Consider the following 12416-nt stretch of genomic DNA (forward strand, 5'->3'; position numbering starts at 1 on the left):
GAGCGTTAAATCCATGCTTTTAGTGCCATTTTCTAGTCTCGGCTCCTAAATACACCCTACATTACAAACACGATTAAAATAAGGCGTTTAAACGGTATCATGCTTGTAAAATAAGGTAAAAATTGTGGTCTAATATGCAATATTTGACCCTCAACACAAATCCCAACCAGCATTTTGCTAGTCCCGAGCAAAGTATGCGAAAAATAATTTAAGAATTACAGGAAAATTTCTATAAACTCGAGTGATTTTTGAGAAACATTCTAGATATGAGAATTCTAAGATTCATGAATGTTGGGTATTACATTGTCCTGGACTTAAGTGCACGGTAAACTTCATAGTCTAGTTCAAGGTATTAATCCACTAATTAGAAAATTCCTAAACATCGAGTTCCATGGGTGTACAATGTAATCTCGGCTTATCATCATTAAGAGATCCAATCATCAATTTCATGATAACATTGATAATTAAAATGGGTATTCAGGACAACCAAAACTCAAACCAAAACTTGCCTTGCAGATCATCTTTTCATTCTTCCAGCTTTTGATTTTTCCATCGATGGCTTTTACGCTATATCAACATTTTAAAGGTAAAGCCAAGGAGGGGAATCGAATCCTCACTTATAGGGAGCAAACCTATGGTGAAGATCAGTTGTCCAACCTTTTTAAAAGCAGCTATTTTTTTATTTTTTTTAAAGTTGGGTACATTTTTTTTTCTTTTTCTTTAATTCTTCTTTATGAGCATGATGGGAAAATTTCCCATGCTGGTTCTTTTCATGTTTAGTGATTACCAAGTTAACCCTTCAATATCGAACTGAAACCTTAATGTGTAAGCTGGATGTGACATGTGAAATCATGATTCAATCAATACTTAAAAATTCTAATCATGGATTAACAATTCAAATTGAACTGTGAAATTTAATAGATAACTGAATCCAAGGGTCATAAATCCAACATTACGTATCTTATACTTCTCAAATCACAACTATCTTTCAAAATCACTTCGAATGCACCAGAAAGTCTTGAAAAATGTTAAAAATTTTAACAATTTTTGCTCAAGACCAACAACAATACTGATTAGGTTCCTAATCTCCCACCCCCAACCTAAAATCTACATTGTCCTCAATGTAAAAGATATGAGCATGCAATGCACATGGGACAACGAAGTAAAGAAGAAGTAATGGAAAGATAGTACCTGGACGATAGATTCAAGAGGTTGTTCCACAAAGATCTCATCATGAAAGCGAGTCAGCACGAGAATGAAAACAAACTATCTTAAAATAATGTAAAAAGTAAACTAACCTAATGGCATAAAACTGTCTAACCTAGAACGGCATTAAGCAAACTATCTTAGTCCTATGAAAGCAAGGGGAAAAACTACTCAGTCATACCGCAAAGTTCTTCTTCCGGCCAATATCTGGATAAATTTTTCAATAGATTTCTCAACAAGATCATCTAAAAGCCCTTTTTGCAATAGGTTTAGATGCCCTGGAGCATGAATATCTAGAGAAATTTAAGAACCTCATCAAAAAATGGTCGTTGAAACGCTTGAGGTATCCAAAGGATATATGATTCACCTGTGATAGAAAAAGTTTCAATGTTAGTACTTGATGGTGAATCAGAGACTACATGTAGATAAAATTCAGAAAAATTCTCAGGAAGTGACGTAGTCTCAACACATTCCGAAGTTCCAGACTTCGGTTCCACTATCAGCTCTGTAAGTGTTATGGTTTCATGCTCCTTTGATTGTCAAATTTGGTAGTGCCAAAACCTCAATCTGTGTCTTGTGTAGCACATTGATATATATGTTCAAGGCAATGCATCACATGTATAAGGACAATGCTTCAAGTAAAGAACAAAGATCTACTTCAAGAACTACAAGATCAAGTACATAGTTCTCTTCTAAAAGCTTCAAAGTTTCAAAGCTGCATCGAAAGATGAGATCTTGTTCAAGACTCAAGGTGAAGTACAACTCAAGAACTACAAGTTCAAGCTTCCAATAATCTTAAGTTCAAGCTTCATTAAGTGTCACGATATCAAGCTTCATGAACTTCAAAGATCGTCCATCATCTGAAGAAAGAAGGTTCAATGTTCATACTTTATGTTTAAGGTATGAAAGACCTTAGATTGACCATAGGGTAAGCCATTTTGGATACATAAGTCAATTGCTTATTTTATAAGTGTTTTGGTCTGTTCTTAGACTAGTCCTGGACTTTGTTCGATTAGTCTTAGCACTAACTCGACCAGTCCAAGAAATTCCACGACTAGTCCTAAGTTTGTTGCAAATTTTCAGAATTTTTTATTAAGCCACGACCAGTCATGGAGTCTGCTCGACCGATCTTGTGAACAGTGCACGACTCGTTCACGACCAGTCCAGCAGCTACGACTCAAATTCTATCAACTGTTTCTAGTTCCTCACGACCAGTCGTGGACAGGTCACGACCAGTCATGGAGGTCTCACAACCAGTCGTGAAGGTCCTACGATTAGTCGTGGAACAATTTTATCTGATCGCGCTCAAAATTTCAAAAATCAGTTCATCCTATGACTTGTTACAGTGTCCACAGGACCAGTCATATATGTAATTTCTGCAACTATAAATAGAACATGATTTTCAAAGTTTGATATCCAATTCAAGTAAAATCAAGGCATCACACTAAGAGATAAGTTTGTAATCTTCTTAAGCTAGACTGTGCATATTTAATATTCTCTTTTTATTAGCTTTTCATATTTGATTTTGTTTCTGCATTCCAATCTGATTTGAAAGAGGAATTGTGATATTCCACTTCTTGGAATCAAAATCAAATAGAGCTAGCCCAACTTGATTTAATTTAAAATCAATTAGAACCTATAACCATTTCATAAGTGAGTATTGGACATTGAACTTCTATTCGAACTTCTACTCCGTCTTGGTTCTTCCAGGTTGCAACAAAAGGACAAATCTAGGTATTTTATATTATTGTAATTTTCATTGTATTGGTTTCTTTTGGGATTAAGCTAGAAAAATCTCATTCTTTTTGGTTATCTGAGGAGAGCCAGAAAACTCAGATAGTGGGATTTTTGAATTGTGTAAGCCCACTTGAAAGACACAATTATGAGGGTTTTAGGTGAACCTGAGAAAAACCTATTTTCATAGTGAACGCTAATATCCACTGTGTGAGGATATTAGGAGTGGAGTAGCTGTGTGGCTGTTGTTGAACAGTTGGTGTATACACAGGCGAACCACTATAATTCTTTGTGTTTAGATGTGTGATTTATTTTCTATATCTTTTATCATTCAAGTTTGTGGGATGTAATTGTGGATGTGAATGTTGTAATAGCTTATATTTCCTTTCAAGCTATTTCTTTTTATTCCTCTTCAGTTTGAGTTTTTGATACTCATATCGTTCTAGTAAGGTTGTCCTACCATAAACCCTTGGTTTTTATGGTGCAAGGTTGTCATTAGAACATCATTTGTATCAACTTCTCAATACTAAAATTTTGAGGTTGCTTTACATTTCAGTATTGTGAATTGATTATAGTGTTTCTTTCCTTTAATTTTTTAATTTCCACTGTTATTATTTTGATTTCGGTACAGTTCTATTCACCCCCCCCCCCCCCCTCTAGGACATATAGCTTGGCCTTTTCAAGTGGTATCAGAGCCTAATAGCTCGTTCCAATTGTTATATTCTTGGATTTATTTCCTGAACTAATCGATCTAAGCTATTTACAAGATTTCAAATTTTGATAGCATTTCAGTCACTAGCCCTCCACCATTTGATGGCTCCGATTATGCCTATTCAAAAGCCAGGATAAGAATTTTCTTAAAATCTATGGATGAGAGTGTGTGGCAAGCCACAGTGACTGAATGGACCCCTCCTACCACTGAAGTGATTGGTATCGATGGATCAAAATCTATGAGAGTAATACCTTATTTCTCATGGACCACCCTTCAGAAAAATGAGAGTAGTGCCAATGCAAAAACACTAAATGTAATCACTTGCGCACTATCATCGGATGAATTCAAAAGAATTATATCCTATGATACTGCAAAGTAAGCTTAGGATATTTTAGAAATGATACACGAGTGTACATCAATTGTCAAGAAATCTAAAGTCCAATTCCTCACAACCAAATTTGAGGAAATACATATGGAGGAAAATGAAATGTTCATGGACTTTTATACAAGATTAAATGACATTGTGAACTCTATGTGGGGTCTTGACGATAAAATTTTAGAAAGTAAAGTGTGTACAAAGATACTACGCTCACTACCTGAACGGTTCAATTCTAAGGTAACTGCGATCCAAGAACTTCGTGATACGGACAATATGAGGGTCGAAGAACTAGTTGGTTCTTTACAGACTTATGAATTATCTTTTAAAGCTCCTAAAAGTAAATCAATTACTCTTAAATCTTCTAAAAATGTTTCTCAAGAAAATAATAATTCTGATTTAGAAAATTCCGAAGATGATATGGCCCTCTTAGCTAAAAAGTTTTACAAAATTTTCAAAAGTAAAAAGAGGGTTGATTTTAAAAAATCTAATGATAAGAAAAGATCTAAATCTAAAACTTGGAAATCTTTAAAAGATATTCAATTTTACAACTGCCAAGAATATGGGCATTTAGCAAACAAGTGTCCTAAAAAGGACAAACCTAAAAGGAAAGGTATGTTGGCTACTTAGGATGAATCTTCTGGCACTGAAGCTTCTTCTGAATCAGAAGATTCTAAAACCGAGTCGAGCAATGAAGTTAAAGCCCTTATGACTCTAGCCAACTTCATTTTTTCAGATCATGATGATTCAACTAGTGAAGAAAATCTGAATAATGATCATGAAAATGAAGAATATCTTGAGGATGCTTACAATGCCCTATACAAGGAAAGTTGTAAAATTGCCGTAAAACTAAAACTTCAAAAAGAAAATTTTTCAAAACTTACAGAAAATTTTGATTATCTTGTTTTAGAAAAATCCCACATTTCAGATTGTTTTGAAAATTTGAAATGTGATTTAGATTTCAAAACCTCCCTTATTGAGAATCTTAAATTTGAAAATGAAAAACTTAAAACTTGAAGTCTGTTTGCTTTTGAGTTTAAAAGATACATGGAGGTATGCCCAAGGTGATCCAAAGTTAGAAAAGCTTTTGTCTGGATCAAGAAAATGTGTCGACCAATCCAGTTTGGACTACGATAAAAATGTTCCTCCTAAACAAAAGTATACTCCTCCTAAGTTTGTGAAAGGAGAATCTTCAAACTCAAAAGGGAATAGTTCAAATCAAAAGTTTTCTAAAAATGCTAAAACTTTTCAATCCTTAAAACCCAAATGCAACCATATCAACTATAAAAATCAGAACCAAAATCCTTTAGATGAGAGAATAGTTGATTTACTTAAGGAGCTCTTAAAATCTAACTCAGTAGGTCATTCTTATAACAACTACAAATATAAGAAGACCAACTATACTCCTAAACCCAAAACAATTATGAAATGGGCTCCTAAGGTTACTTGCTTGGTTGCCTACACTGCTTTCAAAGTATCAAGCCATTGAAAGTGGTACCTAGATAGTGGATGCTCTAGACAGATGACTGGTGACAAAGGTCTGTTCACCATTCTTAAAGACACAACTGATGGATTAGTCACATTTGGTGATGATAGCAACTGCAGGATTATTGGCCAAGGTACGGTTCAGCTTTCTAACCTCCCTTTATTTGAGAATGTTTTATATGTTGAAGGGTTAAAACATAGTTAAGCATATCTCAAATATGTGATAAAAATCATAGTGTAAAATTTTAAATAAACACGGTTCTATAATATTAATTAGTCGCAGAACTTCTGAAAGCTGCTATATCGTAAGTGATGCTAACTCATCTAATCAATCATGTTACATGGTCCATACTAATGAATTCGAATTATGGCAAAAACGCCTCGGACATGTACACTACCGCAATTTGTATAAATTAAGCAAAAGAGAACTGATAAGAGGTCTACCTAAATTGCAGAAATTAGACAAAAAATGTGGTGAATGCCAGATTGGCAAGCAAACTAGGAGTACTCACAAAAAGGAGGACTCTAATGCCACATCCAAACCACTCGAACTTCTCCACATGGATCTCATAAGACCAACCAAGACGGAGAGTCGAGGTGGCAAAAAATACATACTGGTAATCGTGGATGATTTTACCAGATTCACTTGGGTAGCCTTCTTAAGGGATAAATCAGAAACCCCTGATGAAGTAAAAAGAGTTCTCAAACAGATCCAAACTGAAAATGGTTCTCAAGTAAGTAAGATCCGTAGTGATCATGGATCAGAATTCGAGAAAAGCAGTTTTGAGAAATTCTGTTGTGATCAGGGAATATCACATGAATTCTCGGTGCCCAAAACACCACAACAAAATGGAATTATTAAAAGGAAAAATAGAGTGCTTCAACAAATGGCTAATGTAATGTTGAATAGCATGAAGCTCCCTAAAAATCTTTGGGCTAAAGCCGTGAATTCTACATGCTATATAATCAACCATATTTATACAAGTAAGTCAAATAATAAAACTACTTATGAAATGTGGTTTGATAAGAAGCCTACTGTCAAATACTTTCAAGTTTTTGGCAGCAAGTGCTATATTTTACATGACAATGAAAATCTGGGTAAGTTTGACTCCAAAAGTGATGAAGGGATCTTTTTAGGATATGCTTTGAACAATCAAGTGTATCGAGTACTGAATAAGAGGACCGGTGTAATTCAAGAGTCCATTAATGTGGTCATTGACGATCACTTGAATATACCTGCCTCTAGTTCAGATAATGATGAAGTTCTCCTAATTAACAAACCAGATACTTCATCAAGTCAAAATAACTCTAAACTGAGGACTATCAAAGATCATCTAACCACTCAAATTCTTGAAAACCCTTTCACTAGTGTGTGTACTCGTAGACAACTAGAAGATATATGTAATTACGTGTGCTTTACATCCCAGATAGAACCGACTAATGTAAAAGAAGCTCTTACTGACGAACACTGGATTATTGTAATGTAAGAAGAGCTTAACCAATTTGTGAGAAATGATGTTTGGTATCTTGTTCCTAGACCTAAAAATAAACATATTATCGAAACTAAGTAGATTTTCAAAAATAAGTCTGATGAACTTGGTAATATAATTCGAAACAAGGATGGACTGGTTATACAAGGGTACACTCAAATTGAAGGCATCGATTATAATGAAACCTTTGCCCCAGTAGCTCGTCTTGAATCAATCAGACTATTTATATCCATTACGTGCTTTAGAAAGATCAAAATATATCAAATGGATGTAAAGAGTGCTTTTCTAAATAGCAATTTACATGAAGAAGTATAAGTTGAACAACCAGTGGGTTTTGAAGACCCTAAGAATGTTGATCATGTAAACCACCTAAAAAAGGCTCTCTATGGTTTGAAACAAGCTCCCAGGGCATGGTATGAAAAATTGCTAAGTTTTTACTCAGTCATAATTTTCTAATGGGAAGTGTTGATAAGACTCTTTTTGTTAAAAAATATAATGATCATATATTAATAGTATAGATCTATGTTGATGATATTATTTATAGATCTACCTGTACTAACTTGACTATTGAGTTTGCAGATTTAATGAAATCTAAGTTCGAAATGAGCATAGTTAGGGAATTGAATTATTTCCTAGGGTTGCAAGTAAAACAACAACTTGATGGTATTTTTATTTCTCAAACCAAATATGCTTTGAACTTAATTAAAAAGTTCAGATTTGAGAATGGAAAAAATTTCAATACTCCTATGAGTACAACATTAAGACTCTCAAAAGACTCTACAGGTAAAAGTGTGGATCCTAAATTATATCGTAGTATGATTGGCAGTTTACTTTATTTAACTGCAAGTAGACCTGATATTGCTTTTAGTGTTGGTATTTGTGCTAGATATCAATCTGACCCTAAAGAGTCCCATCTAACTGATGTTAAGCGGATTATGCGATATGTTACAAGTTCAGCTAATTTGGGTCTCTGGTATCCATATGATACTAGTGTTCAATTGGCTGGTTACGTAGATGCTGATTGGGCTGGTAATATCAATGATAAGAAATTAACCAATGGTGGTTGTTTCTATATTGAATATTGTTTAGTTTCTTAGTTTAGGAAGAAGCAAAGTTCCATATCGCTCTCAACTACTGAGGTTGAATACATCATAGCTGGAAATGCATGTACTCAGCTTGTATAGATGAATATAATGTTAAGCGATTATGAAATTGTACAGGATTCAATAGTTTTATATTGTGATAATTTCAGTGTAATAAATATATCTAAAAATTCAATTCAGCATTCACGAACCAAGCACATTAACATTAGATATCACTACATTCGTGAATTAGTGGAAGAAAAAACAATCTCTTTGGATTACATTCCAACCAAGACTTAACTTGCTGACATTTTCACTAAACTGCTCAACAAAAGGAGGTTTAATAAATTAAAATTTGATCTTGATATGTGCAATTTAAATTGATTATTCATGCATTTCTGTATTATAGTTTATATATTTATTAAATTATATTTTTAAATTTTAGAATTATGTGAAGAATGCATGTTTTTGTCTTTGCACGACCAGTCGTATAGCGCGCTGGATCTTTTAATTTAGGGATAAACCCTTTCTTCCTCATTTCCTCTTTCTTCTCCAATGGACTGTTGCATGACTAGTCGTACCCATCTTCTTGATTCATTAAGGTTAGTGCATTATTTCAGTTTTTCTTATAGATTCAAGCTCTAATCACTTCATTTTCTTCCTTGAAGTGCTTGATTTCAATTTTTCTTGAAGTTTTTGGGGTTTTCTTCTCCAAAATCTGATTTTGAAGAAACCTACTCTACATCTTTTATAACTTCTTGATTCCTTCATTTCTTAGTTGTAAATGGATGCTAGAAATAAAGAGAAAACATCCCGTGGTGCTTCCTCATCTAGATCGACACCTTTAACAAGGTGCCATCTTCGGTCACCTGAAGATGATCCCTCATATGTGTGGGATTTAAGATTGCGCAATGTTATTGTTGAGCGACCTGTGTATGTTGAACACATTGCTCCTTTTGGTCTCCTTCCACTTCTTCAAGTTGTAGGATGGGCTAACATTCTACATTGGGGTGGGCCGGCGTACTGGTTTATTGCGTAGGCTATGTTCGCATGCATTTCTGATTTCTCTACAGAAAATTTAACTTTTAAAATTGATACTAGAGAAGGCCCATTTGAAATTAAACGTCATCTAATTTCTGCTCTAATGGACATACCTGTTAATGATGAGGGTATTCCTATTCACACTCTAGTTGAGAAACCCTCAGAATAAAAAAAAAAACGCATGTTTACTAGAGCATTATGCAACATAAATGCGCAATGGAGTCAAAATGGGAATGCACTTGCTTTCAAGTACTTGTTACCCAAATAAAGGGTTCTTCATCAAATATTTATTTCAAATCTGTATCCATGTTCTGGTAACAAAATAGAACTGACTTCCTTTATGGTTCGAATTTTGTATTCCATCATTTCAGGCTCAAATATCAGTCTGCCTTCTTTGATCTGTCATTCTATCATTCAATTTTGTCTCCATCTTGGACACAGTGATATTCCATTTGTATATCTTATAACTGTGTTAGCTACTCACATGCTAGTTGATATGCCTGTTGGAGAGGCTCCTATTCATCACCTTATTTTCAACAACTCCAATATTAACAAGATGAATTTAAGGTTGGCTGATGGCCAAGTGGATGGTGGTGGTGGAGCTGAAGCAGTGAATGAAGAAGAAGGTGAATTACCTCCTGATGATATAAATATGGATAATATCTTCAATGAGATTGAATCAGATTCTAAGGCTGACCCTGACTATCAGCTTTCTAATTTTGCTGAGTGATTACAATCTCTTAAGGAACAGGTGGCTCAGATTCGTGTAACCCCAGATTCTCAATTTGCTTATATGCGCAAATATATGAGGCGCATTAACAAGGGTTTACACCAAATTGATCCATCTATTCCTGCACCATCTTCTAGATCTGATTAAGTTTTTTCTTGGGCTGTAATAACTCTTTTGATACTTTCAGTTTTTGAGACTTTGGATGAATTTGGTTTCTACTGGTTAATGATATGTGATCTTTGGATTTGCTTATATCTTTCATAACATGACTAGTTTGCTTCCTTATTCCTCTTTTCTTTTCCTCTTCCATATCTTAGTTGCTTCCTTTGTCATATTGTGACAAAACGGGGGAGAATATTTTGGTATGCTTGTATGGAAATGGATTTGATTGGGATTTGATAGTAGTATATTTTTTATGGATATTTGTGTGCTACTCAGGGGGAGTAAGGAAGGAGGTGTTTTGACTAGTTCATGATGATGTGTGCTAAGTTGATGATAACTGGTGCATGACTCTTTATCTAGGCTGTAACTGGTTTTCTCTTATAATTGGTGCATGATTCTTTATTGAGATGCTTCTGTTATTTTTTTGTGTTTTGTCACAAATTTGATAAAGGGGGAGATTGTAAGTGTTATGGTTTCATGCTCCTTTAATTGTCAAATTTGGTAGTGCCAAAACCTCAATCTGTGTCTTGTGTAGCACATTGATATATATGTTCAAGGCAATGCATCACATGAACAAGGACAATACTTTAAGTCAAGAACAAAGATCTACTTCAAGAACTGCAAGATCAAGTACATTGTTCTCTTCTGAAAGCTTCAAAGTTTTAAAGTTGCATCGAAAGATGAGATCTTGTTTAAGACTCAAGGTGAAGTACAACTCAAGAACTATGAGTTCAAGCTTCATTAAGTGTCACGATATCAAGCTTCATGAACTTCAAAGATCGTCCATCATCTGAAGAAAAGAAGGTTCAATGTTCATACTTTATGTTTAAGGTACAAAAGACCTTAGATTGACCTTAGGGTAGGTCATTTCGGATACATAAGTCAATTGCTTATTTTATAAGTATTTTATCTGTTCTTAGACTAGTCCTGGACTCTGTTTGACTAGTCCTAGCACTGGCTCGACCAGTCCAAGAAATTCCATGACCAGTTCTAAGTTTGTTGCAAATTTTCAGAATTTTTTAGTAAGCCACGACCAGTCCTAGAGTCTGCTCAACCGGTCGTGTGAACAGTGCACGACTCGTTCACGACCAGTCCAGCAGCTACGACTCAAATTCCAGCAACTGTTTCTAGTTCCTCATGACCAGTCGTGGACAGGTCATGACCAGTCATGGAGGTCTCACGACCAGTCATGAACGTCCTACGACCAGTTGTGGAACGGTTTTATCCGATCATGCTCAAAATTTCAAAAATCAGTTCATCCTACGACCAGTCGTAGTGTCCACAGGACCAGTCGTAGATGTGATTTTTGCAACTATAAATAGAGCACGATTTTCAAAGTTTGATATCCAATTCAAGTAAAATCAAGGCATCATTATGAGAGATAAGTTTGTAATCTTCTTAAGCTAGACTATGCATATTTAATATTATCTTTTTATTAGCTTTTCATATTTGATTTTGTTTCTACATTCCAATCTGATTTGAAAGAGGAATTGTGATATTCCACTTCTTAGAATCAAAATTAAATAGAGCTAGCCCAACTTGATTTAATTTAAAATCAATTAGAACCTAGAACCATTTCATAAGTGAGTATTGGATGTTGAACTTCTATTCGAACTTCTACTCCGTCTTGGTTCTTCCGAGCTGCAACAAAAGGAGAAATCCAGGTATTTTACATTATTGTAATTTCCATTGTATTGGTTTCTTTTGGGATTAAGTCAGAAAAATCTCATTCTTTTTGGTTATCTGAGGAGAGCCAGAAAACTCAGATAGTAGGGTTTTTGAATTGTGTAAGCCCACTTGAAAGACAATTGCGAGGGTTTTAGGTGAACCTGATAAAAACCTATTTTCATAGTGAACGCTAATATCCACTGTGTGAGGATATTGGGAGTGGAGTAGCTATGTGGCTGTTGTTTAACAGTTGGTGTACACACAGGTGAACCACTATAATTCTTTGTGTTTGGATGTGTGATTTATTTTCTATATCTTTTATCATTCAAGTTTGTGGGATGTAATTGTGGATGTAAATGTTATAATTGTTTACATTTCAAGCATTGTGATGAATGTTGTAATAGCTTATATTTCCTTTTTATTCCTCTTCAGTTTGAGTTTTTGATGCTCATATCATTCTAGTAATGTTGTCCTACCATAAACCCTTGGTTTTTATGGTGCAAGGTTGTCCTTAGAACATCATTTGTATCAACTTCTCAATACTAGAATTTTGAGGTTGCTTTACATTTCAGTATTGTGAATTGATTATAGTGCTATCTTTCCTTTAATTTTTTAATTTCCGCTGTTATCATTTTAATTTGGCATAGTTCTATTCACCCCCCCCCCCCCCTCTAGGACATATAGCTTGGCCTTTTCAAGCTCCTTTAATGGTAAACGATCAGGATCTGTG

This window comes from Magnolia sinica, chromosome 15, assembly GCF_029962835.1.
Source record: "Magnolia sinica isolate HGM2019 chromosome 15, MsV1, whole genome shotgun sequence".
Taxonomy (NCBI): domain Eukaryota; kingdom Viridiplantae; phylum Streptophyta; class Magnoliopsida; order Magnoliales; family Magnoliaceae; genus Magnolia; species Magnolia sinica.